The sequence below is a fragment of the Lygodium microphyllum genome, chromosome 13, assembly GCF_053477565.2.
Source record: "Lygodium microphyllum isolate KBCC chromosome 13, Lygodium_microphyllum_v1.1.10, whole genome shotgun sequence".
NCBI lineage: Eukaryota > Viridiplantae > Streptophyta > Polypodiopsida > Schizaeales > Lygodiaceae > Lygodium > Lygodium microphyllum.
This window is the reverse complement of record NC_141147.1, coordinates 38,351,394-38,367,949: the sequence shown is the minus strand read 5'-3', so window position 1 is coordinate 38,367,949 and position 16,556 is coordinate 38,351,394.

The window sequence follows — 16,556 nt, the reverse complement described above, 5'->3', positions numbered from 1 at the left end:
TCATGTGTGCTCCCATCATCATGTAAAATAGTCTTTCCTTTACCATGCACAAAACATTTCATTATTAATAAGGAATGGGGAGTTGGCATACTTGGCAAAGTATTCGAAGTAGTACCAATGTCGTCATCGTCTTCTGTAAAGTCCCGCATTTTCTCACGTTCTTCATCTTCTATTGCTCCCAGATAGTTGATATGGACGGATGGCTTTTTGGATTGACAATTGGCTGTTAGATGTCTAAGTTAATGGCATTTGTAACAAACTGTGGGTTTTGCTTTGGATACATTATTGGTAATGGCAGGAAGTTTAGGAATATTGGGATTTGACTGTGGGGATGGCTTAGGGTTTGGATTTGTGTTTGATGGCAAGGCAGGTGGTCGTGTCCAAGATTTACGGAATGAAGATGGAAGAAAACGACTTTGATTGATTCTTCAAAAATTTGAATTGAATTGTTTGGAACCAAAGTTACCATTAGTTGGAAATTATTGTGGTCGCTTGTCTCGTCCGCAAATTCTTCAGTATCATGGGCCAGGGAAATTGCATCTTCAAGGATTGTTGGCTTGAACATATTGACTTCCGCATAGAAATGTCCAAGTACGCCAAACATAAACTTGCATTTATGAGTTGATTCAGGTACATATTCGAGCATACGTAGTTGCAATAAGGCATTCCAAAAACGTTTAGTGTATTGTGAAATAGGTTCGCGATCCCTTTGTTGTAGAAGATCCCATTGCTTGATGGCTTTTTTGTAAAATTGGGGAGGAAGGAAATTCTGCAAAAATTTCTTTTGGAAAGTCTCCCAGGTAATGGGACAATCAACGGTCTTGCGGACCACAGTCCACCATAAGGATGCTTAGTGAACTAAATGCTTAGTGACACATTTAATTTTGTCTTTCTCAGCATATGTTTCTTCATGGAAGTAATCATCAAATTTACTGATAAAAGCAAGTACAGCTTTTCATCGTGTGATCCATTAAAAGTATGAAATTTGAAGTTTCTTTTACTTATCTTTGTTTCTTTGCGAATGGATTGGGCTTCAAGTGTTGCATCGATGGTACGTCGTATAAGATCTTCAGGTTGCGATCCGTCTTGGTCGGTGATAGATCGTTGCAGATTGGCCAATTGAGCTTGCAAAGCTTGTCGGGCTCTTTGTTCCTCTTGTAGCTGCATCATAATCAAATCCAACTTTTGCTCCATTGTTTGTTCGAGTAGATCAGAGATTGCCCATGTTTTGTTCAGTCATCCTGCAAAATTCCAAAAGACCTCACACACTCGAAACCTTGTTAGTGGGATGAGCGTAGCTCAAAGGTGGGTTTACAAGGCTTGTATATATATATTTTTTAGTTTGGCTTTTGTGGTCTTTCTCCTTTATGATTGTGGAATTCGTTGTTACAACTGTCTTCCAAGAAAATAGTGTTGTGGATAGACTGCGTATAGTCTATGTGTGAACTTTTGTTTTTTTTGCTGAAACTCGTTCAACAAGATTGCAAGTGTGAACAGGGACTTCTCGAAGCTCCAAAACCGGTTCAGCTTACAAGCAGTGTGAACGGCCACTAGGAAGGTAAGTTTTGTTGGTTGAGTAAGTTGAAAGCTAAGTGTGATTTAGGTGATTAAGCTTTTTAAGCTTAATGGACTTAAGCTTTATGAAGCTTAAGTTATATCGCCATTTCGTTTTTTTGAGGGGGGTGTTTTTCACACCGTTGATTCTGAGGACGGCATACTGCGGCAGCAAATCGATGATTTGAAAGGCTTTAAGCTTTTAAAGCTTAAGCCTTAAGCTTAAAACTTTAATGTTTATAAACTTCTCTTCTTTCTTCTCTATAACTTCTCAAACAAAACGACTTGATGTAGAAGCTTTACCGCCGGTCCTCCGCCTATCGAGAGAGGTGTAACGTGTCCACTAGAATCATCCAGGACACGTCTTAGCAGTCCATTGGAAAGGATGTCTAGAAAACTCCGCCCGGCACTCCCATGGAATGTTACGGGTTTTGCAATCTAGGTCTTCCCGTGTCTGCCACGTAGCGGAAGTATCCTGGTCGTTCCCACTTAGGATCGACCTGAATTTGGGTTTTCCTGTTTGGTCATTAGCTAGCAGCAACTAGCGTCAGACCCGAGTGAACTACTTTACACAGAAACGCCAGGTCCAAAGCGGATTCACGCTGCACTTGGTTCAAAGAGAATGGGAAACGAGAGGGATGCAAGGCTCGACCTCTCTGCCATAAGGCATAGTCCCATTCCGTTCCCCTAAAACAACGTAAATTTGGGTAAGATGTAACTCTAGGTCATCGTTCTCGTTATTCGTTTTGATGATGATGATCATCCCGCTGTTCCTCGAGATTTTTGAGAAAAGTTCCCGGCTAACCGGGACCACCCAGCCGTAGGACGGACCCATGGTCCATCCTCCGCACTTTCCTCGGTTTGTTTTAGTTATGTAATTATCTAACACATTAATTTGACATATAACAAACAGCTTCCTTAATTAACCCTGTTAAGCACTGGTTCCTTCACGTAATCTTATCACGTGACATACAAAAACAATATCAAACAACTTCTTTATTATCATTTCGTCATTTTATCTCTGAAATACAAGGAGTTCCGCCCGTAGGCTTGTCCATAATCCGCCCGAAGGCTTATCCAGTAACCGGCTAGGGATCACTATTCCAAGCTTCTGCCCATAGACTAGTATGCGGGCCTCGAGATCCAATCCCGAGTCACGTTAGCCTCTTGTGCAGGACCCGAAAGGCGAGGGATTTACGGCCAGAGCCCCCCCTGGCACCCAAGCATCCTCCTACTCCAAGTAGAGCTCAACGGAAAGACCTCTCGCGGCGGGTTCGGTCCACGTTCCCGGCGTGGTCAACACCCCCTTGGTTAGGGTCAGGCAGGCAGTCGGGGGTAACTGAAGCTGCCACTCCCTTCAGGCCTTCAACCTGAAGCATTTAGATATCTTTTCATCTTTTAGTTCCTTGAGCAAACAATGCAAACAGTGCCTTCTAAACTATTAAAAGCACAATCAATTTCCAGTGGTCGTTTATTTGGCCAATTGTTAAGGAGTGAATCCTTCTCTCCGAATGCATCCAGCATTCGATCTGGGATCAATTTCGACTTGGCAAGAACCTCAAGGGTTTGTTCGTTCACCCTTTTTGTCCTTGAGTTAGGGCCATACCTTGTTAACCCAACTTAACCAATACCTTAGGTTTTATTAATAGTAAATCCTGGCGACCATGTCGCTTTAATTTATTGATTGATCATTTGCTTCCAAGCAAATACCTAACTTCCCTTAACTTGGCAAATTTTCCCAATAAGGGTGATGTAACAAGATGACTACTCATTCTCTTGCAAGTTAAACTTGCGCAAGAACCTGCCAACCTCATTCCAAGGAATGGCAAAACTTTCTTGTGATCAAACCACAAGGCTATGCGACGTTGCAACTTGTTGCACAAGTGTCACCTCTATTCCAAGGGATCATTTCATCCATTGAACGGTGTTTTCTGGTCAAGGAATTATGATTAGACTAGAAGTAGGGTTTAGGGTGTCTTCTTACTCAACCCAATCCTAATTGCACTAGGCCGACAACGTTCGGTCCTAGGGATTCCAACTCAATCCAAGTTCTAGCATTAGGTCGAATGATCCTTAGGGTAAAAACCCTAGATCATTATTTGCGTGCGCGTCCCATTGACTCAACATTCCGGGAAGGTGGGTAGGACCTTTGGGTTTGAGGACTTCGACTTGGCGTCCAAGTACGATACTTGGCTGCATTTCTAACGTGCCAAGCCCTAGCTAGTACTTGAGGTTTTTATTGAATCGGCTAATTATGCCTATACGAAACCCTAACAGTCATGATACCACAAATGACTTGGATAAATTGACCTACTTGTCTTATGACAAGGACAATTCTTTCCTAGAGATGATAAACTTGATCTAAAGTAGAAAAATAGTTGCAAAATGTTACAATACATGTAAACATGTAATTCATTACTTCCACGCACCATAAGATCCGCAATAGCCCTATCCCTTTTTGCTAAAGTAAAAAGGCATGATAATTTGAAGAATAACTTACATAGGGCCTACTAGGATTTACATCAAGGAATAACACCTACAACCTTTTGTCTAAGTATTTGCATTTCATGCTTTTATAAGCCATGAAATCATTCCTAAATGCAACTTGATGGAATGAAATTTGCGAAAGTATAAGTGCGACCCTTAGATACAACAACATCGTGAATGAAGTTCATGCAATACTAAGGCAAGTGTCGATTTAATCTAATTGCAAGCATCTTTTCCCATGCAACTTATATAAGATCGGGGTTCTTTTTCATGCCGTGCAACAGAAATTAACAATTTCCTCATGCGAATCCTAACGAAGGGAGTTATTGCAAAAATACTCCTTTCCTTCATGACCAATGCACTTAACAATTTCCTCTTTAACCCTAGGCAATATGTGGCTTTCCTTTGAAAATGCACGACAAGACAATTTACTATTAAGGTCGTAAGATGGATGGACAAATAGCGTTTATATTGAAAATACCAATTTTTCCCAATTGCATTTAACTAGGCTAGGTGAATTTGAACATGCACGGGTGCTTCTTAATCCATGGAGTTGTCATGCTTAATGCATTACTTTAGTATGAAATCACAATAGTAAAAACCTGGGTCTGTGGGCTCGGGGATATGTCCACGTGAATGTTAGCAGAAGAACCTCCCGCAGGCGCGCCTTGCGACTTCTTGGGAGCCATCGTTAGCGTGCTTACGGACTTCCGGTTTGCCTTTACCCTTATGCGATCGGTGAGTCTTCTCCAACCGTTTGTGAGCAGCTTCAAGATCTTTCCCCTTTTTCCTCGTACGCCGGAGATTCCTTCCAAAGCGCGGATCCTTGAGAGTACCGGGCTTGCGGGTTTTGGGCTTATGGAAGGCCCGGTCTTAAAACCGAAAAGGCCGCGTAGGACCAAGGCTTATGGCCTTATCCTTAGAAGCTTCTTAAAGAAGCTTCTAAGAAGCTTCTAAGAAGCTTCTGGAGATCAGCAACGACGTCGTGGGAGGCCCAATGATTGGGAAGGAAAAGGCATCGAGGACAAGGGAAAGGACTTGATGGCGATGGCGAGGATGGGCGGTGGCCTGGTGGTCTCCAGCAAGGCGGCGGCCTGGTGGTCTCCAGCAAGGCGGCGGCGTCCTCCTTCTCTCCCAGCGTCGACAGCAACTTCCCTTCCTCTCTCCACGCAGCCTCTGGCCTCCAGCATTCGTCTCCCTCTCTTCCCTCTTCAACACCTTAGAGGGTGTATATATAGGCATGGGGGGGGAGAGAAGAGCTCCACCACGTGGCCCCTTGGATGGGTTCCCCCCTCCCCATGCAGCCCACGACTCCCCCAAGTCCCATCCCCCCACACTCCCTCTCCTCCAGCCGTGCATCGGCTGGGGAAAAGGGATAAAATAAAAAAAATTTGCCTTGATAATATTCAATTTGCCCCTCCCAAGAGGGTGTTTACGTGTGATTTGCGGGTTTGAACTCTCGGGTTTGCTTTGCCAATGCGGAGGTCCCGATTTCTCGCGTGCAGGTCACAGGTTACACTGCCGGCAATTTCAATATGAGAGATAACCTTTGCACGAGGTTTACGCAGTGTACGGGAAGTCAATATTCACGGGTGGGAATATTACATTCTCTCCCCCTTAGAAGAATCGAGATGTCCTCATCTCGAGATAAACTGGGGATATTGAAGGTTGAGAGAGCTTTCATCCATCCAGGTAGCATCCTCTTTGGGATAATCTTTCCACTGGACGAGACATTCTTTCAAGGTTCTAGATCTTAACTGTCTCTCCCTAACATCTAAAATCTTATCCGGTCATCAAGTACATGATTAGGGTTGGGTACATATTTTTTTAAGAGACTAATATGGAATACATTGTGAACTTTTAGGTTATCTGGAAGTTGCAATTTATAAGCATTGGGTCCCAGGCATTTGAGGATTTTATACGGCCCACAATACCTTGGACTTAGCTTCTTGCATTCTCCTAGAGATAGAGAACTCCTTTTAGGGCGTACACGAATGAAGACCATGTCTCCTTCTCCGAAGACCCTCTCTTGGCGTTTCAAATCCGCATATGCCTTTTGTCTATCTTTAGCTGCTTGTATGTCTTGTCTTATTGACCTTATTTGGTCATCCATGTCTTCCAACATTTGTCTTGAAGCTTCAACTCTTAGGGTTGGATCAGAAAAGTTTAGGGGACTTCGACAATCATGACCATACAATGCCTGGAAAGGGGTCATTTGAATGCTCTGCTGGTAAGAAGCATTGTAGGCAAATTCTACTAACGGCAAGTACTGAATCCACCTCTTCGGCTCTCGACAGCAGTATGCCCTAAGCATATCCTCAATGATTTGATTTACTCGCTCTGTTTGTCCATCCGTTTGGGGATGGTAGGCAGTGCTAAAACAGAGTTGAGTTCCAATAGCTTCAAAGATAGCTCTCCAGAAGTGTGAAGTGAAGAGAGAATCTCGATCGCTAATGATCCTTCTAGGTAACCCATGTAGCTTGAATATCTCCTTGATAAACACTCTTGCATGTCGGAGGCTTTATAGTTTGTCTTTACTGGAATCAGGTGTGCAACCTTAGTAAGCATGTCAACTACAACCATAATGGAGTTGTATCCTCCTTGGACTTGGGGTAAGCCCACCACAAAATCCATACTGATGAATTCCCATTTCATTTGGGGAATGTCAAGTGGTTGCAATTTTTCTGGCATCATGACATGTTCAGCCTTGATACGTTGGCAAGACAAACATTCAGTGACATATTTGAGAACGTCACCTTTGAGCCTCTCCCAATGGTAGCTCTTCCTAACTGCATTAAGAGTTTTTGCATAGCCAGGATGTCCTGCGAAAGGGGAATCATGAGCTTCCCATAATATCTTCTGCTTAAGTGACTGGCTTGTTGGTATACACAGCCTTGTTCTGTAGTAGACAAGTCCATTATCAATGGAAAATTCCTGATACTTGGCTTGTGACTTCAAATTCTGCTCCTTGGTAGATATTTCTTTTATCATGGTTTGGTAGGCCAAATCATGGCATGCTTCCTCTCTAGCTAGTTCGAGTATAGGGTTGCTTGGCATAGATACCTTTGTAGCCAGAGATCTGGCCGTTGATGGATTCTGCAAGATTAGGGAATTTAGGAATGCCTTGCGACTGAGTGCATCGGCAACTACATTCTCTTTCCCTGGTCGATACTTGATTTCAAAATCATACTCCTCCAATACTTCAATCCATCGATGTTGCCTCATGTTGAGCTCGTTCTGGATAAAAATCCATTTGAGACTCTTATGATCGGTTACTAGAGTAAACTTGTTACCCAACAGGTAGTGTCTCCAAAGCTTTAGAGCATGGATGACAGCTAATAACTCCAGATCATGCGTGGCATAATTCTTTTCATGACTCTTCAATTTCCTTGAAGAATATGCTACTGGATGACCTTCCTGCATAAGTACACACCCCAAGGCAAGAATGCTGGCATCAGTTACTACCTCGAACTCCTTATTGAGGTCAGGAAGTTTTAGAATAGGTGCTGATACCAAACATTGCTTCAATTGGTCGAAGCTATTTTGTTCGGGAGTTGACCATGTAATAGAAGTCTGCTTCTTTAGTAAGTTGGTAAGAGGTGCTACAATCAAAGCATAGTTTTTGATAAAGACCCTATACCATCCTGTCAAGCCAAGAAAACTACGTATTTCTTTGACGGATACTGGTATTGGCCATTCAAGCACATCTCTGACTTTGGCTGGGTCTACTGATATTCCTTCTGATGATACTATGAATCCTAGATATTCAATCTGACGTTTGAAGAATGCACACTTCTTCATTTTTGCATACAGCTTATGAGACCTCATTGTCTCAAGGACAATCCGAAGTTGAGGTTCATGATCTTCTTCCTATTTAGAATAAACTAAAGTGTCATCGAAGAAGACAAGCACGAAATCATCAAGATATGGTCTAAAAATATCCTGCATTAATCTATTGAAGGTGGCAGGTGCATTTGTAAGCCCGAATGACATAACCAAGAACTCAAAGTGCCCATATCTTGTATTGAAGGCCGTTTTTGGAATATCTTCATCCTTGATCCTTATTTGATAGTAACCTGACCTGAGATCAATTTTGGAGAAGATCTTTGCACCTTGAAGGCGATCAAGAAGCTCATCTATTCTAGGAATAGGATACTTGTTCTTGACTGTTGATTGATTCAACCCACGGTAATCAATACATAGTCGAAGTGTCCCATCTTTCTTTTTCTGGAATAGTACTGGAGCTCCCCATGGTGAGTTGCTAGGCCGGATGTAACCCTGATCTAACAGTTGCTTGAGTTGTTCCTTCAACTCAATAGCTTCTGGTATGGACATTCTATAAGGTCTCTTTGCAATTGGCGCAGCTCCAGGCATTAGCCTTATTTCATGATCAACTTCTCTTGGAGGTGGAAGTTCAGTTAATTCCTCAGGGAATACATCAGTGTATTCCTTTAGCCAAGAGGCTTCCTCATGAGACTCTTGCCTTTGATCTAATTTGTTGAGTTTGATCAGGTAAACAGGTAATCCTTTTCTAACCCCTTTTATGATCCGCGATACTTTGGCTAACTGGATTCTTGGCACTCCTGCCTCACCTTGAGTTGTAACAAACTTTCTTTCAGAGTTTCGAAAGGAAACTTGACCCTTTCCACAGTGGATGTGGGCGTCATTAGGCTTAAGCCAATCCATCCCGAGTAGACACTCATGGATACCTAAATTCATGACTCTGAATTTGACTGAGGTTTTCTTTCCTCCCAGAAAGAACTCTTCCTTAGCAGTTTGCCTGATACAAGTTACCTCACGACCGTTTGCCAATTCCACAAGTAGGGTAGGTGCTTCTACTGTGGCTATTCCTAATCTTTTAGCACACGCTGGTGAGATAAAGGAATGTGTACTGCCACAATCAATCAAGGTTTTGAAGCCTTTACCTTGATAGTCCGACGGTGTTTGAATCACCGAGAACTGGCGATTCGGCCCCTTCTTGTGTAAAGCGGCATGGACTGTCGCTCTTTCGAATTCCGCTTCCATAGTCGGATCTTCCTCTTCTTCTGCTTCACATCTTTGCCTATTGGTAATGCAGGCAGTTCTTCCTCTTCCACGGGTGGCGGCTCCTTGACCGCGGCCTGCACCTTGACGATGTCCCTCGCTGAGCTTGGGACATTGCCTTCTGAAGTGACCGAGTTCGTTGCAATGGAAACATCGGAGGTTTCGGCCATTACTGTGAGTAGGAACAAAGTTGTTGACGTTATTTGTCCTTTCTTTCTTCCTTTGTCCCTGATTGAGACCTTGAACTCTCTTCACTTGGGGTCTGAATGCTCCTCTGTTCGGGTCGCTATAAGACCAATTCTTAATACCCCTTGGTCTAGCTTGCACTTCCTGAATTATGGGTGCCGCTCGAACGAGTGCATCCTGAAGGTCTGATGGTCGCATAGATTCGAGATGAGTATTTACAGGTGGATTTAAGCCCGCGCAAAATTTGGACACCTGCTGCATCGTGTCCATTTGTGGCGCATACTTTAAGAGTGAGACAAATTTAGAGTAGTATGCGTCAAGGGTGAGTCCTAACTGTTTTAGCTCATAGAACTCATTCATTTTCTGTGTACGATATGCAGGTGGCAAATATCTCCCCTGCACGCCTTGCTTTAACTTCTCTTAGGTAAAGGACCCCTCTGAAGTCCCTTGATCCCTGCACCATTGTTTCCACCATAGTCTAGCTTCACCGGTGAGTTTTAATTTGGCGAGCATGGCCTGATTGGTAGGTGCAGTACCAGCTGCTTCGAAGTAATCCTCCATAGATTCAATCCAAATTTCAGCATCAGACTGGACGAATCTGCCTCTCCCGTCAAACTCGGGTGGCTTTATCTGTTTGAGGAGGAACTTCTTCTCCTAGATCACAGTAGTACTTGATGTAGGGGGCGAATTTGGAACCTGTACCTGGGGTTGTGCCTGGGTAAAAGTTTTCTTAACGTTATTGTATGATAATTGACATTAGCTTATCTTTAGTTCAGCTATCTCGTAAATCATGAAGCTACTTAACTTTTTGTAACAACCCTGATGCATAGTCGGATATTGATAAAAGAAGTCCTTATTTATATTTTCATGGGCGTAGCCTTATACAACATCTCGTGTGATGATAATCCAATCATTACATTTAGTTTGGGGAGAACAACGTTGTATTGCATTTGTCTACAGGAACTGTGTAATAGTAGGGTTTTGGGTCATGGATCTTTAGGAATCCATAATTCATGGGAAGTTCAGGATATCCTTTCCGCTGGAATCCATACTTCTCATGGCGGCCCAACACCTTAATCCTGTCGGCTGGGATTACACGGGTTACTTCCTCATATACATATGAGTTCAATTCAACCCTCCGACCTTGAATATGCAAAGTTGAATTTACGTGAGCTTCCACAAAAATGAACAGCTTCACGACTTTCAAGTCTTCCAACCACTTGATCCTCTTTAGGTTGGTTTGTAGATAAGCGAACCGGTGGGCAGCTATGTAGTAGATTCCTGAAGACCCAGTCCATCTTCGTTCTATATATAAAGGTGATGGATTATAAATCTGCTCCAGGATGTTCATCATTTCAACTCTCTGCCTATAATGCAGAGAATGCATTGCAGTCATAAACATGATCCGGAACACCAAAAACTTGTTCCACGCTTCATAGTTCTGCAAGACAATATTGAAGATGAGGAAATGTTTGGACAGTAACAATTTCTTTACTTCATTTTATTGAGATCTCACGAAAACAATTCCGTTGTTGGTCGTCTCTGATACCAACTGTAACGTGTCCACTAGAATCATCCAGGACACGTCTTAGCAGTCCATCGGAAAGGATGTCTAGAAAACTCCGCCCGGCACTCCCATGGAATGTTACGGGTTTTGCAATCTAGGTCTTCCCATGTCTGCCACGTAGCGGAAGTATCCTGGCCGTTCCCACTTAGGATCGACCTGAATTTGGATTTTCCTGTTTGGTCATTAGCTAGCAACAACTAGCGTCAGACCTGAGCGAACTACTTTACGCAGAAACGCCAGGTCCGAAGCGGATTCACGCTGCACTTGGTTCAAAGAGAATGGGAAACGAGAGGGATGCAAGGCTCGACCTCTCTGCCGTAAGGCATAGTCCCATTCCGTTCCCCTAAAACAACGTAAATTTGGGTAAGATGTAACTCTAGGTCATCGTTCTCGTTATTCGTTTTGATGATGATGATCATCCCGCTGTTCCTCGAGATTTTTGAGAAAAGTTCCCGGCTAACCGGGACCACCCAGCCGTAGGACGGACCCATGGTCCATCCTCCGCACTTTCCTCGGTTTGTTTTAGTTATGTAATTATCTAACACATTAATTTGACATATAACAAACAGCTTCCTTAATTAACCCTGTTAAGCACTGGTTCCTTCACGTAATCTTATCACGTGACATACAAAAACAATATCAAACAACTTCTTTATTATCATTTCGTCATTTTATCTCTGAAATACAAGGAGTTCCGCCCGTAGGCTTGTCCATAATCCGCCCGAAGGCTTATCCAGTAACCCGCTAGGGATCACTATTCCAAGCTTCTGCCCTAGACTAGTATGCGGGCCTCGAGATCCAATCCCGAGTCACGTTAGCCTCTTGTGCAGGACCCAGAAGGCGAGGGATTTATGGCCAGAGCCCCCCCTGGCACCCAAGCGTCCTCCTGCTCCAAGTAGAGCTCAACGGAAAGACCTCTCGCGGCGGGTTCGGTCCACGTTCCCGGTGCGGTCAACACCCCCTTGGTTAGGGTCAGGCAGGCAGTCGGGGGTAACTGAATCTGCCACTCCCTTCAGGCCTTCAACCTGAAGCATTTAGATATCTTTTCATCTTTTAGTTCCTTGAGCAAACAATGCAAACAGTGCCTTCTAAACTATTACAAGCACAATCAATTTCCAGTGGTCGTTTATTTGGCCAACTGTTAAGGAGTGAATCCTTCTCTCCGAATGCATCCAGCATTCGATCTGGGATCAATTTCGACTTGGCAAGAACCTCAAGGGTTTGTTCGTTCACCCTTTTTGTCCTTGAGTTAGGGCCATACCTTGTTAACCCAACTTAACCAATACCTTAGGTTTTATTAATAGTAAATCCTGGCGACCATGTCGCTTTAATTTATTGATTGATCATTTGCTTCCAAGCAAATACCTAACTTCCCTTAACTTGGCAAATTTTCCCAATAAGGGTGATGTAACAGGATGACTACTCATCCTCTTGCAAGTTAAACTTGCGCAAGAACCTGCCAACCTCATTCCAAGGAATGGCAAAACTTTCTTGTGATCAAACCACAAGGCTATGCGACGTTGCAACTTGTTGCACAAGTGTCACCTCTATTCCAAGGGATCATTTCATCCATTGAACGGTGTTTTCTGGTCAAGGAATTATGATTAGACTAGAAGTAGGGTTTAGGGTGTCTTCTTACTCAACCCAATCCTAATTGCACTAGGCCGACAACGTTCGGTCCTAGGGATTCCAACTCAATCCAAGTTCTAGCATTAGGTCGAATGATCCTCAGGGTAAAAACCCTAGATCATTATTTGCGTGCGCGTCCCATTGACTCAACATTCCGGGAAGGTGGGTAGGACCTTTGGGTTTGAGGACTTCGACTTGGCGTCCAAGTACGATACTTGGCTGCATTTCTAACGTGCCAAGCCCTAGCTAGTACTTGAGGTTTTTATTGAATCGGCTAATTATGCCTATACGAAACCCTAACAGTCATGATACCACAAATGACTTGGATAAATTGACCTACTTGTCTTATGACAAGGACAATTCTTTCCTAGAGATGATAAACTTGATCTAAAGTAGAAAAATAGTTGCAAAATGTTACAATACATGTAAACATGTAATTCATTACTTCCACGCACCATAAGATCCGCAATAGCCCTATCCCTTTTTGCTAAAGTAAAAAGGCATGATAATTTGAAGAATAACTTACATAGGGCCTACTAGGATTTACATCAAGGAATAACACCTACAACCTTTTGTCTAAGTATTTGCATTTCATGCTTTTATAAGCCATGAAATCATTCCTAAATGCAACTTGATGGAATGAAATTTGCGAAAGTATAAGTGCGACCCTTAGATACAACAACATCGTGAATGAAGTTCATGCAATACTAAGGCAAGTGTCGATTTAATCTAATTGCAAGCATCTTTTCCCATGCAACTTATATAAGATCGGGGTTCTTTTTCATGCCGTGCAACAGAAATTAACAATTTCCTCATGCGAATCCTAACGAAGGGAGTTATTGCAAAAATACTCCTTTCCTTCATGACCAATGCACTTAACAATTTCCTCTTTAACCCTAGGCAATATGTGGCTTTCCTTTGAAAATGCACGACAAGACAATTTACTATTAAGGTCGTAAGATGGATGGACAAATAGCGTTTATATTGAAAATACCAATTTTTCCCAATTGCATTTAACTAGGCTAGGTGAATTTGAACATGCACGGGTGCTTCTTAATCCATGGAGTTGTCATGCTTAATGCATTACTTTAGTATGAAATCACAATAGTAAAAACCTGGGTCTGTGGGCTCGGGGATATGTCCACATGAATGCTAGCAGAAGAACCTCCCGCAGGCGCGCCTTGCGACTTCTTGGGAGCCATCGTTAGCGTGCTTACGGACTTCCGGTTTGCCTTTACCCTTACGCGATCGGTGAGTCTTCTCCAACCGTTTGTGAGCAGCTTCAAGATCTTTCCCCTTTTTCCTCGTACGCCGGAGATTCCTTCCAAAGCGCGGATCCTTGAGAGTACCGGGCTTGTGGGTTTTGGGCTTATGGAAGGCCCGGTCTTAAAACCGAAAAGGCCGCGTAGGACCAAGGCTTATGGCCTTATCCTTAGAAGCTTCTTAAAGAAGCTTCTGGAGATCAGCAACGACGTCGTGGGAGGCCCAATGATTGGGAAGGAAAAGGCATCGAGGACAAGGGAAAGGACTTGATGGCGATGGCGAGCATGGGCGGCGGCCTGGTGGTCTCCAGCAAGGCGGCGGCGTCCTCCTTCTCTCCCAGCGTCGACAGCAACTTCCCTTCCTCTCTCCACGCAGCCTCTGGCCTCTAGCATTCGTCTCCCTCTCTTCCCTCTTCAACACCTTAGAGGGTGTATATATAGGCATGGGGGGGGAGAGAGGAGCTTCACCACGTGGCCCCTTGCATGGGTTCCCCCCTCCCCATGCAGCCCACGACTCCCCCAAGTCCCATCCCCCCACACTCCCTCTCCTCCAGCCGTGCATCGGCTGTGGAAAAGGGATAAAATAAAAAAAATTGCCTTGATAATATTCAATTTGCCCCTCCCAAGAGAATGTTTACGTGTGATTTGCGGGTTTGAACTCTCGGGTTTGCTTTGCCAATGCGGAGGTCCCGATTTCTCGCGTGTAGGTCACAGGTTACACTGCCGGCAATTTCAATATGAGAGATAACCTTTCCACGAGGTTTACGCAGTGTGCGGGAAGTCAATATTCACGGGTGGGAATATAACAAGAGGTCCTTCGTGATCAGAGGTTATAGAAGGGGGTTCTTGACTGCTGCTGGTATCAACCGTTCGCCACGAAACTGACTGTAGAGCTTGATCATTCTAGGAGCTCCGCCTTCGTGCGAGATGGTGAGCGATTGGAAGCTCTCGATCTCAGCTTCGCTCTGATACCACTGGTGCACAGATTGCATGCGTATGTGCGCGTAGTGACCGTCAAAGTCCCCAAGAACAAAAGAACTCTACTTTTTACATAAAAACCAATGAAGAAAGCTTGCACGACATGAACAAGAGACCAATTGGGTGCAATCTCCCCCCATGCCTAGTGTGAGCGCTCTAGAAAGCATGTATTTTATATATTATTCATCTTTAAGCTCAAATAATAGCCCAATTTACAAAATAGCACGCTTTAGCTTTTGTGTTTGCTTTTGTGCCACTAAAGAATTAAAGCTATTGGGCGACCAAGAAGTTAGGCGGTACACAAATACAATGTCCAATACAAATATTTAAATTTTGCGCTTTAATACAATGTCCAATATAAAAATATTAAATAAATATCAAGCACTTTAATAAATAAGCGTGACAAAATATGAGTGCCATGCCTAAGATACACGCCCATCAAAAATTGATGATAATTTGAATACACGCTATCCTCCAATGCTTTCCAATGCCACCGTTGCTTGCTCTACACATCAACTGAAGCATTCAAAATTCTTAGAAACATAATACAATTAAACCGACAAAAGTGAATACCTAGCAGTCTTCAACTACAAAAATAAATTGGTTAGAAATCAATCCTAACCTTAATTTATTACGAGTGTGCACTCTAAACTCATAAACATTTATTAATTTAAATATGTAATTTATGGAATCAGCCGCTATGGAATCACCCACTTACACATTAAATTAACGAGACGCCTGAAAACGATAGGCATTTCGCACAAGGAATCCACCTTGTGTATATGCGTCCCCATCGACTTTGCGCACAAGGAATCCATCTTGTGTATGAGCCCTGGTAATAAAATTTTACGGAATCCACCGCAAAACCTCACAGAATCCACCGTGGTCACGGAATCCACTGTGGAATATGCCTCCTGGCATCATACCCCGGGGGTGGGATAGCAATTATCCTCAATTGCTATTAGCTCAATGTGGAGCTAACAGTGTGGGGAAAGCACTTAGATCTCTAGCGTGCATCCATTGGGCCTCTTCAACAGGATGATTTTTAAACTTGACCGAATATCTAGAATATCTACGGCCAGTTCTAGTGGTCATAAAGTCAGTATCTATAATAGTTTCAGGCTCAAGGATTTAAGTTTCATCATCTAGCAAAGGAGGGTTTTCATAGACAGGGTGTACAAGTAGTTGGCCTCTAAAAGGTCGTAATAAACTGATATGAAAGGTGTTGTGGATTTTCCAATGTTGTGGTAATTCCAGTTTAAATGCATTGTCATTGATTTTGTGTATGATTTTGAATGGTCCATAAAATCTAGGTGCTAATTTGACAACGGGGTGTTTATCTACACTTTGTAATCTTCGTTTTTCAATTCGTAACCAAACATAATCATCAACTTTAAAATTCATAGCTTGTCTTTTCTTGTTTGCTTGTATTGTGTATGATTGTTGGGCTTTGGCAATCATATCTTTCACTTCATTAAAAAAGTAGCATGCATGTTAGTAATATCATAAGCAGTTTGAATTTTGTTTGATAATGATGCAACAGGTGTAGGCAATCGATATCCATAAATAATTTCAAAGGGTGCTTTCTTTGTAGCTGTATGTGGTGTGTTATTATATACAAACTGAAGTAAATGTAGATATGTATCCCGTGTATGTGGTTTTGAAATAGTGTAAGCACGCAAAAGATCTAAAATAGCACTGTTAGTAGCTTTTGTTTGACCATTTGTTTCAGGATGAAATGCAGATGAAAAATCAATCTTTGTTCCTAAGTTAGCAAACAAAGTAATCGAAAAATTATTACGAAATCTAGAATCACGATCAGAAATAATGACTTTTGGTAAACCATGATT